Raw genomic sequence first — 16031 nt, forward strand, 5'->3', positions numbered from 1 at the left:
ATGTGCTTTAACTGAATATTAAAACCTAACGCAAGGGTTTATTATGTTTGTGTCAGGAACTGCAAAATTTTGTTGACATATACAAAAAAAAGCGGAAACATGAAGCCGCCAAAAATGGCGGCTAAACATATTTTTTATTGAACAAACAATAAGTGCCTTTACAAAAAAAAACGAGAAGGAACGTGTGAGTCACTTCTGGGGACGCGACTCTACTTTTATACCCGTACTCAGTCAGTATATAAATTTTTAAGCTTATGATTTTTTAATCTAACATGTAGATCTACATCTTATCCGCCAGCGGGCGCTCGGGTACATAGAATGACTAGCGTCAGCAGCGCCGGAGAAGGTGGGGGTAGCAACTGAAAATTAATTTCTTCATTCTGGCTATAATAAGGATTCGATCTGATCCAGATTTGGCTGTCTGATAGATATGGTCATTCTCTACGATACTGCGTTTTATCGTTTTATCATATCTTTAATATTATGGATGCCATGTCCGTCTGTCTGTCTTGATGAGCGCCTAGATCTCAGAGACTATAAGAGCTAGGGCAACCAAATTTGGTTTCCAGACTGTTGTGATATCACGCCCCCCACAAAAGACGACAATCTGTGGCAGGCACAATTTTAAAGATACGATAACACTAAAAACGCAGTATCGTAGAGAATGACTATATATACCAGATTGCCGAATCTGAATCAGATCAGTTCATAATTATAGCCAGAATGAAGAAATTAATTTTCAGTTGCTTCCCGCGCATCCTTCAGATAGAGACCCGCTACTCATTATCTTTCTCGCTCGCACACTCTGCCGCGTTATGTACGAGAGCGACCGCTGGCGGAGGAGATGTAGAATCTAAATTTTACATGTAGAATCTACATGTTAGATGTATAATATACATTGTAGATGTAGTATGTAGATAACAGATGTAGCAAAAAAATGTAAAATTTAAAATTTTGTTTTTAAATTCAATAATTCTAAAAAATCATAAGCTCAAAAATGTATATACTGACTTTTTTAGATAGACGCATTAATTAAGCGTCGTTAAAGGTATTGTTCATTAAAATCTATGGAGAGACGGTGGAGCTAAAATTCGTTATTTCTCTTCAGGGAGGTGTTAAGTGACTTTGGGTTTAATGCCAAGAGATGTGCTTTTTGGATAAGTTTTTTACGAAGGCTTTAATTTTATTTCTAAGGAATTGTGAGTGGAAATAATTCTATCTAGAACTTACGTTTTTTTAAGCCTTTTAGTTGTTTTTTACATTACAAATACGCGAGTCGGAGCTATTAATTATGGAAGTGTATAAATTCGCGGACCGCTGTTCTATTCTAGTATCTTTGGGCGAAATATTAGACTCGTACCTACGATTTCGTATCGGAGCTGTTCGAAATGCGCCTAATGCAATTCTAACTCCTGCATGAAGAATTGAGCATATTTTTTTTAGAGAGCTTTTTGAGACGGATCCATAAAATGGCAGTGCAAAATCAATTTTAGCTATAATAAGAGATTTAACCACAGAGATTAATGTTAATGTGCTGCAATTGTGTTTATGTGTATATTTTTTTTGTATTTGTCTTTGGGTATTTATTAACATTTATCTGCTAATTACACTACTCGAACAAATTTTTCCCGCTGTGCCCCAAAATAAATTTTCCTGATACATTTCGGGCTACAGTTTTTTTAAGGAATTATTGTTTTTTTTATGGTTAATTGTTTTATAAGAATTTTTGAAGTTTTTTTTTTATGTTTTTTTTCAGAGGTAGTGCTTCTATTTTTCACATAACTTAAGTATATATCTTATATCTGCTTTGCAGTTCTGAAAAGCTGACAAATGCAGCTATAAATCCGACCCAGACACTTTGTAGCTGCAGCTTAACGTCTAGAAGATATTAAGCTTTCAAATTCAAATTTGATCATTTTCCCGAAATTTTGACTCTAAAAACTCAGGAAAAGTCGAAAACAATAATTTGTTGGCAATCATTTTTAGTTTTAACCCCATTTCATGGATCTCCCGATTCCAGTTATTTCGAATGGAACAGCATTGGAGTAAAAGTAACTGTCCACAATATAGCCCAAATGGATATGAACAGGTAGGGTATATATGTAAGTTAAAACTTGTATTTTGTTTAATAATATTTTATTTTACTGCCTGTTTTCATTGAAAATTTTGAAGACTTATCTCTTTGAGGGAAAGCTTAAGACTAAGGACGTAGCGCTAAGCTCGGCTCTTTTATAAAAGTGCGAATGGACAAAGTGTTCAGGTCATACGAAATGCACAGCGTGTTCAGGTCGTACGACAATGCGTGTTCGGCCTCGGCACACGACGTCAGAAGCTGTGCAGATCGTTATCAGCCCGAGTGAGCCTATGGAGCCGTAAAACGCCCACTTCAGAACATGCTGCAATTTATTATTCTTAACTCCTCCCCATTTAATTGGAACTTGTCCTCGAGCGTCTTTTCATTTTTTTTTAGCTTTAGACAATATGGTTCTTTTACGGTTTACATTATAATTAGAAGTCTAAATGGTAACGTTATATCTTTGACAATTCATGACATAAGTCTTTCGCAATCAGCCTTATTAAATATGTTACTTTTTACATCGGAGATCTTTTAACAAAAGTTTAGTTGACATTTTAGTTTAATGTTTTAAAATTTTTTGTGTGTTTCTTCGATCAAACAAAAACTTATTGCGTATTTTATGTCGACATTTTCCTCTTTGATTAAACATTATTAATATTACTTTTATGTACTTTTCTACCAGTTTCTGTAGTTATTGTTGTGTTATGATCTTCTTTTACAATTTCCTTTTTGTATTTTGCTGATAATTTTGATCCTAGTCTACTATTGATTTTTACAAATATTTTTTGGCCAGGTCGGTATGTTCGCAAAGTATTTTTGTTCCTGTTGTGGTATTGTAACTCTTTCTCTTGTTTCTGTTTAAGTCTGTCAATATTTTTTTGTCTAGTTTTTTTTATATAGTTCCGGGTTTGTAGTCACAGCTCTACCAAAAAACACTTCTAGTGGTCGTTGGTTCGTTACAGAATGAAAAGTGTATTTATATTCATAGATAGCTCTGTCCAGCAGTTCTTCAAAGGTTCTATGAGTCTTATCCTGTTTTATTAAACGCATTATTTCTGATAATGCCAATTTTGCTACATGTAAAATTTAAAAATGTAAAAACAAGCATTGCTTGGTGAAGTATTAAATAAGGTTAAATTACTAAAAAAATCGTAAAAAAAATTTACAAAAAATGCCGAAGTTGAGAAAACGTTAAAAATTATAGAAAACTTCAAATTTGAGTCCCTATATCTTCTTATATATCCATTCTATTACCACGAATCAAAAATCCTGTGAAAGGTACTACAATTTTCTTGTCAATCTATTACTTTTTGTGGATATCCGCGCTGTAGGTTCTGAGTAAAAATTATGAAAATGCAAACAGTCATCGAATTGCGGTTTTTGAATTTTTAAAAAAGATTTTGCGGGTATATTGCAAATTCTAAGTATGAGGAAGTGATCTACTCATCACGGCCCACAACTTTAATTTTGTCTCGTGCAAAGTACATTCAAAAGAATGTGTCGCACAGTGTCTTTAAGCATGCATTTTATTGAGGCTGAGTTAAGTGACTTTTCATTGTCCATAACGATGTACTTAGGGACAGCAAAGTAGAATAAAAGTTATCTTAAAGGCGTTTTTATATCCTCCATGGATTTCGATTTTATGATTCTTGCCTGTGCTAATTTGGAGAACATATCAATGGCCGGTTAATACCAACTTTCCCTCTGTTAAATAAATATCTATGTGGATTAATTGACCAGGATATTCTGGAATAGGAGTTTGTTTCAATTCTGTCGTATTTGTGTTCCTTGCAAGTTATACATTGTTTTACCAAACTATAAATTTATTGGCCCACTTTTGGGAAAAAAAATCGTGTTAGTTCGCCTTCATCGTAAGATGGTCGGTAGATGCTGTGTCTCTTAAACGATGCAAAGGGTGTACTAAGTTTTGTGAAGAGCTGTTAGTCAATAGAAGCGGTCAACTCTATGGGGGCTGTTATACGCACGATAGACCCATAGCCATCGATAACAACAGAGGCGATACTTACTTAAGAAGTCGAAGCGAACAAGATAGCACACAATCAAGAAAACCTTTTGTCAATTAATTCAGTCTACATATATTGTTCAACTTATTATATCCAATAAACACTACTATACTACTCAAAAGCCATCCCTTCACAGTTCAGAAGTGGGATTAGTAGAGTTTTTATGTGTAGAGCGAAAAAGTTGTAAGAGAAACTTAAGTAAAGGGGCAAGAATCGTCGGCGTGGGAAGTTTGCAATGGTCAAAACTGCGGATCTTAAGGTGGACCAGTTACGGTTCCTGTTAAGAGAGCGGAACTTGGCAGTTTCGGGTTCTAGAGCCGAATTAGTACAACGACTAATTGAGTTTGAGAAAACCGAAGACGTAGAGATGCCACAAGCAGCTGGAAACATAAGTCAACATGAGGAGGAGACACTGACGTCACATGCGGCGGCAATTTCACACATGCAAAATGAAATGACGGAGCTGAAGAATATGATGGTACAGTTGGTCATCATGCAACGACAAAACGCGGAAGCAACAGCATCAGGTGCAACAGCACCGCGGCAGCTGCAACAACAAACCAGCAGCAGCAGACCAGAGAAGAAAATACCGAAGGTAGACAGGCTACCAATTACATAAGGCAAGCGTCGGTCAAGGAAATAGCAAATACCTTGCCGGACAATGACCCCAGCGACGATAACGTCATCTCCGTAGACCAGTTCATCGATCGTGTCAACAAGGTAGTTGAGGCATGGGACGAGAAGTTTCTTTTGCTCGCTATTTATACGCGGCTTAAGGGTCCCGCTAAGATGTGGCTCGACTCTTCGCCGGTTCTACACACCACATGGAGTGACTTCGCTGCAGCTTTAAGAGACGAGTTTGGATCTAACCCAGATGAGGCAGAAGTTCACTTCAATATGGCTAATGCAACCAGACGATCAAAGAAGACAGTAAAGGAGCCCTTGGCGTGCGGTACAAGCTTAGTGAAGCAGCTGTTATAAGTTGTGTTCGATCAGGTATACAGCATCGAGAATTCCAAAATAGTATTGCCGCAATTCAGTTTTCGTCAATGAAGCAGTTTCGTGATGCAGCCGAATCGTATTTTGTAAATAGAGGTCGACCAATCGCAAACAAAAAGGAGTTCGTACCAAAACGCAGCAACTTTGTGACAAAGCAGGACTACGACGTAAAGCCAACAAAGCCAAAGGAGGCTCAGAAGTGCTACAATTGTGGAGAATTGGGGCACTTCGCTAGTTCATGCCAACAAGAAAAAAAGAAGTCGCGTTGTACCAACTGCAATAAGTTTCATGCACACAACGAGAAATGCCAACCGGCAAATATGATGCGTTTGGGTGCCGCGAATCTCGACAAGCTATTCACCAGGAAAATCTAAATACAGTCGTACATCTATAGCGCCTTCATTGATACTGGAAGTCAGGCTGGTATCATGCGCCGATCAGTTGCCAAACAAATCAACGCTGATCGCCACAAGTGTCTATGAAGATTCGAGGCATTTGTGGGCGTTCCATTATCCTGACCGAAGCAATGGTTGTGGATATGGACATCGATGGAAAAATGATTACGGCCAAAGTATACTTAGCAGACGACGAACTGCTGCAAGAGGACTTTCTGTTAGGACAAGACGTCATCATTAGCGGTCATCTATCGCTGAAGTTTGAGCCAGGCGATCTCAAGCCTTTGTAAGCGACAACCGAACTACAAAACTTCTTGTCAATCTATAGAACCATCAGGAAAGAAGTAAAATGGGCGGTTTGCTGGAGAAGTTCAACCATGTTTTCTCCACGGGACTGCAAGGCATAGGCGAAACCAACATCGTTCAAGCCAACATTAGCGTTGAGAGTGGCCAAGTGGTTTCGCAAGCGCCATACCGAGTATCCGAGCCAAAGAAGGAAATTGTAAGCAGAATGGTCGAAGAGCTGTTGGAGCAGGATGTTATCATATCATCCACGTCAGAGTACGCCAGCCCAGTGGTGCTCATCAAGAAGCCAAACGGTAGTGATCAACTCTGTGTTGATTACCGCCGTCTCAATAAATTGATCAAGAAGGAAAATGTTTGACGAGATGTATGAGAAGCTTGAGCGAATCCTCCAAGTATTGCAAGAGTGCGGACTAACGCTAAATCTGGATAAATGTGAATTGTTTAAGCAAACAATTACATTCCTGGGTCATCAGATACACGCAGACGGCATCAGTCCTGGAGAGGTTAAGACGAATGCTATTGCATTGTTCTCGACGCCGAGCAATGTAACTGAAGTACGGCAGTTTTTGGGTCTCAGCGGCTACTTCCGGAAATTTGTTTCCGGATATGCCATTATTTCGGATCCCTTGCGTGCCCTATTGCGCAAAGACCAGACGTTCAAGTGGGAACAGCCACAACAGGACGCATGCATTTGACGAATTAAAGAGACGCCTAATATCGAAGCCCGTTGTCACCAGTTACCGACTCTATGCTGAGCATGAACTACATACGGATGCCAGTGCCGTTGGCTTAGCCGGAGTATTGCTGCAGAAGGATGAGAATCAGATGAAGCCAATTGCTTACTATAGCCGAGCAACGTCCAAACCAGAGAAGAACTACCACAGTTACGAACTAGAAGCTCTAGCCGTCGTCGAGTCGTTGGAGCAATTTAAATATTACATCTATGGTAAGCGTATTAAATTCGTTACCGATTGTAATACCCTGAAAACATCAATGGAGAAACGAGTGCTTATACCCCGAATCGCAAGATGGTGGCTGCGTATACAAGAATTTGACATAGACATTGTTCATCGAGCTGGAACAGAGATGAATCATGTTGACGCACTAAGCCGAGCTCCATTTGAGGATGCACATGAGATGGACACAGCATCCCTGCAAATTTCGAAGACCATCATCGACGAGGCTGATTGGTTGTTTGCCATACAATTGCAAGATGAGAAAATCCAGAAGATTGTCGCTAAGATGAAAATTGATAAGAAATCTGAGAACGACGAGTATAAGATCGAGCAAGATCGCCTGTTTCGCAAAATATGACGGCAAGCTGCTATGGGTTGTGCCAAAGCAGCTAAGATTCCATATTTTACATGAATGTCACGAGAAGGCTGGACACATGAGTACAGAGAAAACCATTAATCGGATTCTAAATTTGTTTTGGTTTCCCCGAATGCGCAACTACGTTTAAAGCTACATAAAGTCATGTGTGGCCTGTGCGCTGTATAAGATACCAGGTGGACGTCAGGAAGGACAGTACCATTATGATGACATCCATCCGATCCCTTTTTCGACCGTACATATGGATCACCCTTCCCAAAGAGTTCAAAACGGAATGAGCACATTCTTGTGATTGTCGACGCATTCACTAAATTTACCATAGTGCGAGCTGTAACGAGAAGGAACGTGCGAGTCGCTTCTGGGGACGCGACTCTACTTATACCCGTACTCAGTCAGCATAAACATTTTTAAGCATGTGATTTTTGAGAATTTTAGAATTAAAAAAAAAATTTGACATTTAACATTTTTTTGCTACATCTGCTATCTACATCTACATCTACAATGTATATTCCACATCTAACATGTAGATTGTACATGTTCCAATTAGATTCTACATCTCCTCCGCTAGGGGTTGCTCGCGCACTGAACGCGGCAGAGTGTGCGAGCGAGAAGGAAAATGAGTTGCTTGATTGCGTCAGGAGGGGGAAGTGGAAGCAACTGAAAATTAATTTCTTCATTCTGGCTATAATTATGATCCGATCTGATTCAGATTCGGCAGTCTGGTAGATATGGGCATTCTCTACGACACTGCGTTTTTAGTTTTATCGTATCTTTAAAAATGTGCCTGCCACAGATTTTCGTCCTTTGTGGAGGCGGAAGGGGGCGGGGCGAAATTTTGAAATACACTTGTAGCAGTGGGATATCACATGAGTCTGGAAACCAAATTTGGTTGCTCTAGCTATAATAGTCTCTGAGATCTAGGCGCTCATCGAGACAGACAGACAGACAGACAGACAGACAGACAGACGGACAGACAGACATGGCTATATCGACTCGGCTATTGATGCTGATCAAGAATATATATACTTTATGGGGTCGGAAACGTTTCCTTCTCTGCGTTATACACATCCACTTTTACCACAAATCTAATATACCCCTTAACTCTTTTTTGAGTACGGGTATAAAAAGTACAGCCACGAAACACGCTATTGATATCTTGCAGGAGGTCACCAGCTACTTAGGAATGCCAGATCGAATCATTACCGATCGCGGTACAGCTTTTACTTCAAAGGATTTTGAAAAGTATTATAAGTCGAATAATGTAAAGCACATACTCAACGCTGTAAATACACCGAGAGCGAACGGACATGCAGAGCTAACCAACCGGATTATTTTGTCAATGCTATGGTCAATTCAATGGAGCATCAACACCATGGTAAATAGTACGACTAAGTGTTTCCCATTTCCGCTATTGTATGGTTATGAGCCGCGAGATATCCTCAAGAACACAGTGACGAATGCGATCCAAGGCCCGGATCTGAAGATGATGACAGATGACGAATTGGAAAAGCTACGAGCAGATGCTGGGACTACAGTCAACGATCATAAGGCTGCTGCGAAGAAACGTTACGATGCTAGATATTACAAGCCAACCTTATATACCCTTGGTGATCTTGTGTAAGTCGAGAATGAGCTGTTTAGCACGGGAACATCACGCAAATTGGAGCCTCGCTATAAAGGTCCATTTATTATCAGCAAGGTTCTGCCAATAAGTGCTTAAGGTGCTTTTTCCACCTCTTTATTCTTGGATTTCCATTCCAGCTACTAAGCGACTGAGTAAGGGGTTGATGGTCAGTAAAGATTTTTACTTTAGTCCTGCCATATTAATAGTTTTTTAGTACTTTTAGAGACCATTTCCTATTCATTAGTCGCGTAATTCTCTCCTGCCTTCGAGAGTGTTCTAGATATGAAGGATATCGGCTGGTTATTTTGTGCCAAGACAGCGCCTATTGCAAAGTTAGATGCGTCCGTTGTCTGGTGAAACACCTTACTAAAATCGGGATATGTTAGAACTGTTTCATGGGATATTAGTGAGTTTTTAATCTTCCTAAATGCCTCGGTTGACTCTTGATCGAAGTCAATTGCCTTTGTTTGAGAAGCTTTCTTGTGACATGTCCGTCTATTCCTCTTAACATGGAAGTTAAAGGCTTGGCAAGCTTTGCGTAGTCCCTAATAAATCTTCTGTAGTATCCTGATAGACCTAGGAAAGCTCTCAATTCTCGGACTGTTGTTGGACACGGATAGTTGGCTGTGGCCGAAACTTTTGCTGGGTTGGTCTCTATACCCTTTTCAGAAATGACAAAGCCCAAAAACTCTACCTTCTTCTTTAAAAAATCACACTTGTCCAACTGGCATTTTTTATAAGCATCCTGAAGTGTGTTGAAGATAATGTCCAAGTTTTTGAAATGGGACTCTCCATCTCTGCTGAAGACGATAATATCATCTATGTAAATGTAGCAGATTTTCCCTATATGATCGTGTAGTATGTCATCCAAGGCGCGTTGGAAAATCGAAGGTCCATTCTTCAAACCAAAGGGAAGTCTCTTAAACTCGTATTTTGCATTATTGATGGAAAATGCTGTTTTTTTAATATCGGAATCTATTAGTTTAATCTGATGGAATCCGCTTTTGAGATCGAGTACGGTTAAAAATTTGTTTGCTACCTAATTGGGGAAGTACTTCGTTTATTTCGGGAATTGGATATTTGTCGGCGACCGTTACTTTGTTTAGCTTAGCGACCCTGTATTTTTTTCCGCTTAAGGCGTCTGACTTCTGTGGTACAACCCACACAGGTGAGTTGTACGGAGACTTGGAAGGTTGAATAATGCCGTCTTCTAACATCTGGGAAATTGGTTTATCGACTTCTCCTTTAAGGGACATGGGATATTGATCAAATTTTGAATAAACTGGAGTTTCTGAGTGTGTACGTATCTCTGCAGTGACATTAGTGTTATAAGTGAGTTTTTCTTCCGGTTTGGCGAATAAATGTGAATATCTGCTCAGAAGATTCTGTAACATTAATTTATGGTCTTCTGTCAAATGATCCATCGGTGGACTTATATTGTTTAATGCTTCTATACCTTTCTCTTTTATTGGTATGGTGGTTGTCAATCGTCATACAATTCTTATCGATAAAAATTACTGCTTTTAGTTCAGTTAGACTGTCATTATCTAAAATGGCATCAAAAGACTTAAGTGTTGGGAGTAAGAATAATTTTACCGGAATATCAGGTATGTTAAATAGATTTTCTATCTTATGATGTGTAATCTCAATATTGCCACCAAATGAAGCAGTTGTATATTGTATATTGACGTTGCTTTGTTTTTGTTCAGCTGGTGCTGAGTGTCTTGGTTGGCGTTTGCCGAAATCGAAATTTGGTCGGTTCATGTAATTTACTTGTTTTGTCCTGACGCTAGAACCTACGTCCAGTCGGGGAAGCGGTTTTGGTGCCAAATGGCGAGGTGGTGCAACTGGTTGTTGTTGGTGAGTAAATCCGTTATACCGTTGAGATGTGTAAGGTTCTTGTTGTTGGTGTAGTAATTTCTTGGATTGACTTGTGACATTCTGTAAGCAAATGGCTGTGCCCTAGAAACCGCATGATTAGCTCGGAAATCTTGGTTTTCAATCTTAAGACTCAAATGTAAGGCTTGCGGTAGATTCACTGTTTTCTTCATTCCCAGAAGACGTGCTTTGTCTCGGATCCGACCATAGCGTTGTTAACCCGAGCCCTTCCGCTCACTATACCTGAAGACTCATACCATCCTACATTCGAAGTGTCAGTCGATATTGGCCCTACTGTATTGGATCGAACGGGTAGGCTATCTGAACGTGTTCGCTGCTTTCGTAAAGCCGAGATTACGAAGCATAATAACATCATTAGGGATTTTGATTGTTCCGCTCTGTACTTGTGCACTGACGTAATGAAAGGCACAAACATTTTGTACAATCTACTTGACATACTTTTTGATTCTTGGGCCCGACTTTCTTGTCCGGTTGGATCTGCGAAGCCTCCTTAGTTTACCAAAGAGTTATCCATTCTAAAAAACTTATCATTCTTTCTCTCTCGCTATGTAATAGCTCGGTCAAATTTCTCCGTTTTTAACGCTCAATGCTATAAAAACTACCTATCTCAATGCAGGATACGACTTTCACAGGACCCTAAACAGTTTTACAGCTTCGTAAATAGTAAGCGTAGAACGTCCGCACATCCATCCTCGCTATCATTTGCAATTGCCGATCTTTCTGCCAAATTTTTCCAAACAGCCTATTCTCATGAAAGCTACTCTGGTCAGCCGTATCCATACAGTTTATCAAGGTCGAATGGCATTTTCAGCCCCTTGTTAAATGAAAGCTCACTGCTTCAAGATCTTCGACTAGTTAAGCCGGTGTTTTCACCAGGTCCTGACGGAGTTCACGGCTGTGTACTCAGGTACTGTGCCGACGCTCTGTGTGGACCCCTGCTTTAACTATTCACCCTATCCATTAACTCTTCATGCTTCCCCCCAATTTGGAAGGAATCTTTTATTAATCCGCTCCATAAGAAAGGTAGCAAGTCTGATGCAAATAATTGTAGAGGTATATCTAAGTTATCCGCTATTCCTAAAAGGTTTGAAAAAATGTTAACTCCGCATTTGCAACATCTCTGCAAATCACTTATATCTCCGTCCCAGCACGGATTTATAAGGCGACGATCAACACAGCGACGATCTCGTTTGTTCGTCCGATTTTAGAGTACGACTCTTGTGTATGATGCCCCCAGTACAAAGGAAAACTTTTTACTTTTACTTTCTTGCCGTAGATTGCTTCTTATAAACCTTCCAACCTTAGTTAGTCGTAGAAAAATGCTTGGGGAGATTTTATGCACAACCTGATCAAAGGTGATAGCCCTGACTTGTTGAGCCGCATAAACTTTACGATTCCTATTAGATCTACTAGAAACTTTATTTCTTTGTTTCTTCCACTTTGTAGATCAAATTATTCCTTGCACGAACCATTTAGGGTCCTATGCTCGGACTTCAATTCCGTCTACCATATAATATCCACCACTTATTCCCTTCTTCTTCTTACATCACTAATACTAACATACCTTTCCCGTAATTAGTTATATTTCTTAGCTATCTCTACATGTTTACCTCTTTGAGTTGTGTTAAGCTCTAATTTTCTGGGGCGTTTCTGCCTGCGTTGCGCGCGTAACAGGCTTCGGCTTGGTGTCGCATGGGTCACTTGATGGTGCAGTCATTGCATATCAACGTCCAGACAAATTTCACCACTACAGAACAAAACACTCATAGCATTTACACTACGAGATCTGGCATTCTTGTTTAGGTGTCCATTAGGCTGGGAAAAAAATTTTTTTTTCGAAATTCAAACGGGACACCCCCTTTGTCCTTTATCTTGCATTTAATAGTAATTTACATGTTTTTATTTTTATTTTTTAGAGGTTGCTACCGAATTTAAAAAAAAATTTCAATCAAGACATTAAAAAAAAATTTAGTTGCTGAATGAGTTGGATAATTGGTGAAATCTATTGCATATATATTGATACCATTCATATCGTCATTAATCAGTTATTGGCAGTGAGAAACCTGCACAAGTTTTTGTGAACTAGTTAACTAAATATATCAACCTCAGCTGAACGTCTTGATTTTCACAAATAGTTAATTTTTCAACAGTAACTAAAAAAAAAAATCAAAATAACTTATTATCAATATGAACTAGTTTCTAAGTTTCAATATTATTTGAAAAAACCGACGAATTCAATTTTTTTTAATGTATATTTACCCACAAATTTTTAATTTCATTCCGTGGTAGCAACCCCAAAACATTAAACTAAAAATTTGAAAAAAATTGTATACTTTTATTGAAAAAACAAAAAAAAATTTGTTGGTCAAATTTTGGCCCAGCCTAGTGTCCATATACAGAAGTGTGGAAGTTGTTGTTGAAGTGTCGGCGTCAGGGAGAATAATTTTGAATGAAGAAATACTACACCTATGTGTAAACCTAAATGAGTTATAATGAAGTCCTCAGGAGGTGCTTTCAGATGAGAGCAAAGATGTAGTTTGACATCCTTCGTTGTGGCTTCTGTCATGAGACGAGAGACAAAGATTGCCTTGCGGGAAAGCACTGCCCTGGGTGGTAAGCCAGAAAAGCGAGCTGGCTTACTTTTAGCTCTACTTCCAAAAGTCTCGGTGCGGGAGCTGAAGAACTAGAGGAGGCGGCAGATCCATCCGCAACCGATACCACAGAAACCGAGGACCATTTGCCGGTGGATGCTGGATGCTATTGTGGAAAGAGACATCACTGCAACTGAGTCCGAAGTTACATTGTCGAAGGCTTGGATGTTGGAGGCAATCCGCGACTTCCATCGGTGAAGGCTGACCACTTGGAGTTGAAAATGGAGGTGAGAGAGAGGCGTTCCACTAGGTATGACCAGCAACAAGTTATTGTTTGGGATTTTCCTCCTTGGTGATTCGCTTAAGAATTTGAGGCCCAGAAACTGTGATTCCGAACATCTTGGAAACTGGTTTGTCTCATGAAGGTGCGCATTTACGCCTCAATATGCCGGTAAACCAAACATGACCAGGAAAGATCCATACGTTTGGATATTAGGACATTCTGACCGACTCCAGCACATTTAATTTGAGCAAAATTATCGCAAAATCATCACCTGGGGTAGGAATCGCCGGTAATGGTGCCACCAAATCCGCATTTCTATGCACTACAGATAATAGATATTATCGACAGCTATTGAATCACAATGCAGAGGTAAACAAAAAACGAGAAGGAACGTATGAGTCGCTTCTGTGGACGCGACTATACTTGTATACACGAACTCAGTCAGACTATAAGTGTGTGACCTTATATTTTAAATATTTTACATTTTTTTCCTATATCCACATCTATAATGTCGATTAGACATCTAAAATGCAGATTCTACATACGCAATATAAATTCTACATCTTCACCGCAAAGGTCGCTCATTGCACAGGGCAGAGTGTGTGCGAGCTGAAAGGGAATGAGTAGCGGGTCTCTTGCTCTAGGAGGCTGGGGAAGCAACTGAAAATCTGGTAGATATGAGCATTCTCTACGATACTGCGTTTTCAGTTTTATCGTATCTTTAAAAATATGCCTGCCACAGATTTTCGTCCTTTGTGGGGGCGGGCGAAATTTTGAAATACAATTGTCCCTCGTCAACCTTCAACGACTTCAGACGTATTTTTGTATCGCTCCGCCGTGAAAATCAATTAATCGCGATTAATCATAAATTAATTCGCGAAAAAGCGCTCTGGGTAGGCATGGGTACTAGTGATTGTGCTTCCCATGAATACCATCCAATCGTGTAATAAAGATTAATAGAAATAATAGAGCAAAAGAAAAGAACACAGAAAAGAACAAATGTCAACGTATAAGAGCACCAGCTCGGTAAAGAGCACAAGCACTGTAACCAAAGCCAAAATGAGCCAAGCCCGGCGACAGCAACAAGACGAGCGTTGGCTCTCACAAGCAAAAAACAATGCGTACTTCTCTATACGCTCTCCAAAGGCAGCAGTACCAACAAAAACTGCATCACTGCAAATGAACGAGGAGAGAGCACGCTCTCTCTCCGCTGCATTGAAAAGTGGGCATGTAGTGCTCAGTGCCCATCCCCCGACTCGTACTGCCTAACCAAAGACTTGCTAATATCGACAACAAAAAGTGCAACGCTTTGTCTTCGACCACAACAACGACAACAACCACTGCAATTGCTCAGCGCCCAAAAAACGCTAACGGAGCGTTAATTCAGACTGGGCTCGATCGCTATGTGCAAATCAAAAGAAAATTGAGCCCACAAACTGCGATCAATAATAATGCAGCTAAAATAACTAAAATAACCGACAACACTGTGCCACATAAGGCACTAGCAAACAAAAGAATTATTTATCGACTCGGCTATTGATGCTGATCAAGAATATATATACTTTATGGGGTCGGAAACGTTTCCTTCTCTGCGTTACACACATCCACAAATCTAATATACCCCTTAACTCTTTTTTGAGTACGGGTATAAAAAGTTGGATTTTTAATTCATTAAACAAAAACACTCATTTAATATTTTGTATTTGTTATTTATTTATTGTATTCATTTGAGTAAAGGTTGAATTTAACGATCTTTGATCCGAGCTCTGCAGACCGAAAAGTTCTATTGAGCTTTTACATTTGTTGATTAAAGTTTTGTTAATGTTATGTTAAGTTTAAGTTAAGTTAAGTTTAACATGGCTAGTGTATTTGATATATGGTTTGTGTATTTGATTATCGAGAAGCTTAAGCGAAGATCGATCGTTGAGAATTCTGTAAGCTTTACATTTAGTTTGGGTGATGATAGGAAAGTGAGGCTTTACAAAAGATCATTGGCTGTGCGTTAACATATTTGAGAACGTGTTATTTGTGTTGCGGATAGTTTACTAAATATAATTATGGGTTCGGAAACGTTTCCTTCTCTGCGTTACACCATCCACTTTTACCACAAATCTTATATACCCCTTAACTCTTCGAGTACGGGAATAACAAACATTTTTTACTACAAGCATATTAAACAAATTTGAATTACTTTCTGCTGATTTAAGAACATATTTAGATCACACTTCTTATCACAATAATCCTAGTATGCACAATGTGCATTTCACATAAGTGGGTATGTATGTATGTATAAGTTGCTGCACATTTTAATTAAAACGGTACTAAGAATGAAGCCCGAAGATGATCAATGGAGCATACCTACAAAAAATATACCGTTACCATATAAGAAATTATAAGCAAATTAAAAAGTGCACATGTGTACTTACTGTACATATGTATATGTACTTCTTTCTCTGAGGTATGTACATTAATTCGACCAGAAGACCACACTTGTTTTTGGG

The sequence above is a fragment of the Drosophila obscura genome, unplaced genomic scaffold, assembly GCF_018151105.1.
Source record: "Drosophila obscura isolate BZ-5 IFL unplaced genomic scaffold, ASM1815110v1 contig_75, whole genome shotgun sequence".
Classification (NCBI taxonomy): domain Eukaryota; kingdom Metazoa; phylum Arthropoda; class Insecta; order Diptera; family Drosophilidae; genus Drosophila; species Drosophila obscura.